Source organism: Equus caballus, chromosome 27, assembly GCF_041296265.1.
Source record: "Equus caballus isolate H_3958 breed thoroughbred chromosome 27, TB-T2T, whole genome shotgun sequence".
In the NCBI taxonomy this organism is placed as follows: domain Eukaryota; kingdom Metazoa; phylum Chordata; class Mammalia; order Perissodactyla; family Equidae; genus Equus; species Equus caballus.
This window is the reverse complement of record NC_091710.1, coordinates 33,662,418-33,669,503: the sequence shown is the minus strand read 5'-3', so window position 1 is coordinate 33,669,503 and position 7,086 is coordinate 33,662,418. Positions and strand designations below refer to the sequence as shown.

Genomic DNA, 7,086 nt, shown 5'->3' with positions numbered 1-7,086 from the left:
AATTGCAAAATCCCCGCAAGTATTCATTTGGGATTACAAACAAATTTCAGCAAGTAGGTGAATTCTAAAATATGGAATTGGCAGATAATGAGGATCAACTGTATGTCCTTTGCTAAGAAGCATAATGGTGCCAACTGTTAGGATAACAGTTTTTCCATTTTGTAACTTATAGATCGGCCTATGATTTCACTTGAAAAATTGGTTCTGCTGTTTGAAGGAGGGTCAGAAACCATTGCTTTAGGAAACGTGGCCCATGGTTCATTCAAGTTATAACGATCAGTTTTGTCTAGTAACAGAACTGATGACACTTGTCGACCAGGTTGAGTCTTATATCTAAAGAGAGCAAGGTTTGTCCACATGAACAGAACAAAGAGAAGAGTCCAGAAGTGAGGATGTTGCATGAAGTGGGGCAGTTACGCATTACTTTATAGATTCCTCTTTGGTAGAGAAGATAACCTCAAGGTCATGATTTTATTGTCCTGTAGGGCATTAACCAGTTTTGTATCTAATCTAGGAATCTGATGCCAGAATTCTTTTTTTTCCAAAATGCCTATAAGGTGGACCCTAGGAGTCTAACTTTTCCTTTCCTTAAACATGAGAAGCATTCTTCAGACCTTTCAGAATCTCCAAGTATATGCTGCAGATTGTTGCCAACCTTGAGAAGGTCCTGTTGTTTCAATTAAAAGACAAGAACTACTATCATGAACTCAGGTATTAAAAATCAGCGACAGTTTTTCCATCTTGTGCGAAGTTTATCCTGAGGCTCTGGGATCAGCACTGGGTGAAATGCCGTAAACTCAGACTGATGATAGGTTTACTGCAAGAGGTTTTATGGGTTTTGGTGCTACACCAAGTTTCCCAGGTGTGCCGCCACTAACTGCTTTCCCAGCTCCCCTCTGTTCACTTTCAGCCATTAGACATAATTGAAGGATAGATGGGTGCGTGTATACGTGTACATTATTTTCATTTTAGTTATTTGAGTAGCATTTACAAGCATCAGTCTTTTGTGGTCCACAGAGTATGATTCTTGGCCGTGGAAACTGGAGACTGGCTCGTCCTCCAGCAGCCAATCACAGGCATGTGGAGCAGCCATATTTACAGATGGCATTTCAATCACTTAGTTTACACCTTCCTCCACTGTCACCGCCATTTCGACAGAAAGGAGTTACATTTGCTCCCTTTTGCAGAAGGGTGAAAGGCACCCAGGACTTGCCAAGTTCACACAGTCCGTGAGAGCAGCAGCCAGTCCAGGATCAGAAAAAACAAAGAAATGATTGCAGATGTTAATCAAAGTAGAGTTTTGTTTATTTGAGAATTATTTCATAATTTTTTAGTTTGTTAAGGAAAATTATCCCAGACTTAAAAAGAAAGCCAAGTCAAGAACTTGTCCTCTCAATGTCAAATTGGAGCATTGTTTAACGGGGTCATGCAAAGTTAATCTAATTATTTGGGGTGGTGGACTTTAAACTTTGCTTCATGTTGGAAATACCTGGGGATCTTCAGCTAGAGATGCCTGGCTCCTCCTCCTGCACATTCTCACTTAAGGGCGTGGGGTGATGCAATGGGCTGAGTAATGGCCCCCCAAAGACGTCCATGACCCAATCCTCAGAACCTGTGAATATGTTACCTTACATGATAAAGGAGATTTTGCAGATGTGATTAAGGTAAGGATCTTGAGATGGGGAGATTATTCTGGATTATCTAGGTGGACCCAAAGTCATCACATGACCCGTATAAAACAGAGGCAGGAGGATCAGCCTCAGAGAGAGAAGTTGGAAGCAGAGGTCAGAGAAGATACTGTGCTGCTGGCTTTGGAGATGGAGGAAGAAGCCATGGGCCAAAGAGTACAGGTGGCCCCTAAAAGCTAGACAAGGCAAGGAATGGACTCCCCCCAGAGCCTCTGGAGGGAACACAGCCCTGTGAGCCTGTTTTAGACTTCTGACCTCCAGGACTATAAGAGAATAAAGTTGTACTGCTTTAAGCCACAACATTTATGGTAATTTGTTACAATAAGAAACTAGCACAAGTGAGACCTTGGGTGTTAGGATTTAAAAAACTCTCCACAAATGATTCTAATGTGTGACAAAGGTTGGGGACCCAGTGATGTAACAAAATGTGCCTGTGTTTGGCTTTGCCATTATCTACTTGATCAGAGCCAGATACTACTGTGAGGTTACATGGTACTTTATAGATTTCCATTTGGTAGAAATGATAACCTCAAGGTCATGATTTTATTTTTATTTTCTTGTAGGATGGTAACCAGTTTATCTAATCTAGAAATCTTATTTTAGAATTTCTATTTTCTAAGATGCCTATAAATATATAGTTCTTCAAAATGCTTTTGGAACCAACTTTACTATCATACTAATTCCCTCGGTAAGTTGAATACATTTTGACACGTGTTCATTCTATATTTACAGGCATGCCTTGTTTTATCGCATCTTGCTTTATCGTGCTTCACAGATACTGTGTTTTTTACAAATTGAAGGTTTGCAGCAACCCTGCACTGAGCAAGTCTATTGGCACCATTTTTTAAACAGCATTTGCTCACTCCTGTGTCACGTTTTGGTAATTCTCATAATGCTTCAAACTTTTCTTTATTGCTATATTTGTTATGGTGATCTGTGATCAGTGATCTTTAATGTTACTATTGTTAACTGTTTTGGGGCGTCACAAGTGGCGCCCATATAAGATGGCGAACTTAGTCAACAAATGTGTGTGTACTGACTGATCCTCTGACTTGTCTTGTTTCGCCATCTCTCTCCCTCTCTTCTCGTCGGCCTCCCTATTCCCTGAGACACAACAAGATAGAAATTAGGTCGATTATTATTAACCTACGATGGCCTCTAAGTGTTGAAGTGAAAGGAAGTGTCACACATCTCTCACTTTAGATCAAAAGCTAGAAGTGGGGGCTGGCCCAGCTGTGTAGTGGTTAAGTTTGTGCTTGTATGTGACCTGGGGTCCGCAGGTTTGGATCCCAGGCCCGGACCAAGCACTGCTCATCAAGCCGTGCTGTGATGGCATCCCACATAAGCTAGAGGAAGATTGGCAACAGATGTTAACTCAGGGCCAATCCTCCTCACCAAAAACTTTTTGTTTTGTTTTTTACAAAAAACAAAAACACTAGAAGTGATTAAGCTTAGTGAGGAAAGCATGTTAAAAGCCAAGACAGGCAGAAAGCCAGACCTCTTGCTGCAAGCAGTTAGCCAAATTGTGAACGCAAAGGAAAAATTCTTGGAGGAAATTAAAAGTGCCACTTTAGTGAATATGCAAATAAAAAGAAAGTGAAACGGCCTTATTGCTGATATGGAGACAGCTTTAGTGGTCTGGATAGAAGATCAAACCAGCCACAACATTCTCTTAAGCCAAAGCCTGATCCAGACCAAGGCCCCAACTCTCTTCAATTCTGTAAAGGCTGAGAGAAATGGGGAAGCTGCAGAAGAAAAGTTTGGAGCCAGCAGAGTTCGGTTCATGAGGTTTAAGGAAAGAAGCCGTCTCCACAACATAAAAGTGCAGGGTGAGGCAGCAAGTGCTGATGGAGAAGCTGCAGCAAGTTCTCCAGAAGATCCAGCTAAGATTGTTAATGAAGGCGGCTACGCTAAACAACAGATCTGCCAATGTAGATGAAATAGCCTTACGTTGGAAGAAGATGCCATCTAGGACTTTCATAGCTAGAGAGGAGAAGTCAATGCCTGGCTTCAAAGCTTCAAAGGACAGGCTGACTCTCTTGTTAGGGGCTAATGCAGCTGGAGACTCTAAGTTGAAGCCAATGCTCATTGACCATTCCCAAAATCCTAGGGCCCTTAAGAATTATGGGGAATCTCCTCTGCCTGTGCTCTGTAAATGGAACACCAAAGCCTGGATAACAGCACATCTGCTTACAACATAGTTTATTGAATATTTTAAGCCCACTGTTGAGACCTACTGTTCAGAAAAAGAGATTCCTCTCAAAATATTACTGCTCACTGACAATGAACCTGGACACCAAGAGCTCTGTAGGAGATGTACAATGAGATGAGTGTTGTTTTCATGCCTGCTAACATAGCATCCATTCTGCAGCCCGTGGATCAATGAGTAATTTCGACCTTCAAGTCTTATGATTTAAGAAATACATTTCATAAGGCTATGGCTGCCATAGATAGTGATTCCTCTGATGGATCTGGGCAAAGTCAGCTGAAAATCTTCTGGAAGTGATTCATCATTCTAGATGCCATGAAGAACATTTGTGATTCATGAGAAAAGGTTAAAACATCAACATTAACAGGAGTTTGGAAGAAGTTGATTCCAACCCTTAGGGATGACTCTGAGAGATTCAAGATTTCAGTGGAGAAGGTAACTGCTGATGCAGTGGAAATAGCAAGAAAACAAGAATTAGAAGTTGAGCCTGAAGACGTGACTGAACTGCGGCAATCTCATGATAAAACTTTAACAGATGAGGAGTTGCTTCTTATGGATGAGCAAATAAAATTGTTTCTTGAGATGGAATCTACTCCTAGTGAAGATGCTGTGAAGATTATTGAAATGACAACAAAGGATTTAGAATATTAACATAAACTGAGTTGATAAAGCAGTGGTAGAGTTTGAGACGATTGACTCCAATTTTGAAAGAAGTTCTACTGTGGGTAAAATGCTATCAAACAGCATCACATGCCACAGAGAAAACATTTGTGAAAAGAAAAGTGGTTCAATGCAGCAAACTTCATTGTTGTTTTATATTGAGAAATTACCACAGTCTCCCCAGCCTTCAGCAACTACCACCTTGATCAGTCAGCAGCCAGCAACATCAAGGCAAGAACCTCCACCAGCAAAAAGACTCACTGAAGGCTCAGAGGATGGGTAGCATTTTTTAACAATAAAGTATTTTTTAATTAAGGTATGCATTTTTTGAGACATAATGCTATTGCATACTTAATAGAGTATAGTATATTGTAAACATACCTTTTATATGTACTGAGAAACCAAAAAACTCACGTGACTCACTTTACCGTGATTGACGGTGGTCTGGAACTGAACCTATAATGTCTCTGTGGTATGCCTGTGTATGAATGTCATGCTTTTGGGTTTTTTTTAAAGATTGGCACCTGAGCTAACAACTGTGCCAATCTTTTTTTTTTTTCTGCTTTTTCTCCCCAAAGTGCCCCAGCACATAGTTGTATATTTTTAGTTGTGGGTTCTTCTAGTTGTGGCATGTGGGACGCTGCCTCAACATGGCCTGATGAGCAGTGCCATGTCCATGCCCAGGATGCGAAACAATGGAACTCTGGGCCACCGAAGTGGAGCACACAAACTTAACCAATTGGCCATGGGGCCGGCCCCAAGTGTCATGCTTTTTTTTTTTCAGTTGTACCTTGTTTCTTGTCTGTCACCACATAAATGCTCCCCTTCACCCCCTATGCCCACCCTCCACCCCTCTTCCCCTGGTAACCACTAAACCGTTTTCCTTGTCCATGTGCTTGTTCATATTCCACATATGAGTGAAATCATCTGGTGTTTGTTTTTCTCAGTCTGGCTTATTTTGCTTAGCATAATTCCCTCCAGGAATTATGGGATGATTTTGTCTTTTTTATGGCTGAGTAGTATTCCATTGTGTGTGTATATATATATACACCACATCTTTATCCAATCATTGCTTGATGGGCACTTGGATTGTTTCCACATCTTGGCTATTGTGAATAATACTGCAATGAACATAGGGGTGCATATGTTACTTTGGATTGTTGATTTCAAGTTGTTTGGGTAGATATCCCATAGCGGGATAGCTGGGGCATATGGTAGTTCTATTTTTAGTTTTTTGAGGAATCTCCATACTGGTTTTCCATAATGGCTGCACCAATTTGCACTCCCATCAGCAGTGTGTGAAGATTCTCTTCTCTCCACACCCTCTCCAACATTTGTTATTTTTAGTCTTAGTGATTATAGCCATTTTAACAGGCATAAGGTGGTATCTTTGTGTAGTTTTGATTTGCATTTCCCTGATGATTAGTGATGTTGAACATCTTTTCATGTGTTTATTGGCCATCGGTGTATCTTCTTTGGAAAAATGTCTGTTCATATCCTCTGCCCATTTTTTTTAACCAAATATCAAGCATTTATTGAGTTAATTATAGTTTACAATCTTGTGAAATTTCAGTTGTACATTATTGTTTGTCAGTTGTGTTGTAGGTGCACCCCTTCACCCTTTGTGCCCACCCCTCACCCCCCCGAGTGTCATGCTTTTAACTCTTTAAAAAATATTTTTTCAGGGGCCAGCCCCATGGCCAAGTGGTTAAAGTTCCATGCCCTCTGCTTTCACCGTCTGGATTCACAAGTTAGGATCTTGGATGTGGACCTACTCCACTCATCAGCCATGCTGTGGTGGCATCCCATATACAAAATGGAGGAAGATTGGCACAGATGTTAACTCAGGACTAATCTTCCTCAAGCAAGAAAAAAGAAGAGGATTGGCAATAGATGTTAGCTCAGGGAAAATCCTCCTCACACACATACACTATATATATATATATAGTCACATATTTAGTAATAAATATTTGTGAAGAGGCAAAAGGAAATTACATGAGAATACCAATTTTCCCCCTTTGGAAGAGCTTAAAGTAAGGTTGAAGAGTTGCCTCTGAAGTTATGGGGGTAAGGCCAGACCTGTCGCTGTCATGCAGACCATATAGGCTGGAGCTAGGAAAAGCCCACGTCCTGCAGTCACCTTCCTCGTTCTTGGGCTCAGCTGTCAGGCAGGCCTGGCTTTAAATCCTCTCTCTGCTGCATATCTGTTCTTGAGAATATCTTCTTAAAGTCTCAAGTTTTTCATCTGAAAAATTGTGATAAACTACATCATAGCATCATTAGAGGTATTCGATGAGAGATTGCACAGAAGGCAAAGTGCCTGCCACCTGGGTCATAGTCAGTGTAAACACTGCCCAGGCAATTCAGCAGTGCTGCTGGGATCACCCACTTTCTCTACCTCTGACAGTGCCAATGACAGTAGTGATCCCACTGACCATTGCAGGGTGGAGTAGACTATATTAAACGGTCAAAACAGTTAATTAGCTTCTCAGAAAGTCTAACTTTTGGCCAGGTAGAAATTTCAATCCA

The 7,086-nt window shown here is 41.1% G+C and overlaps 1 pseudogene; it reads left to right on the top strand.

Annotated features, from left to right (window-relative positions):
- Positions 1-2,839: 2,839 nt before the first annotated feature.
- On the top strand, positions 2,840-4,840 carry LOC138921074 (tigger transposable element-derived protein 1-like; annotated as a pseudogene).
- Positions 4,841-7,086: the final 2,246 nt, after the last annotated feature.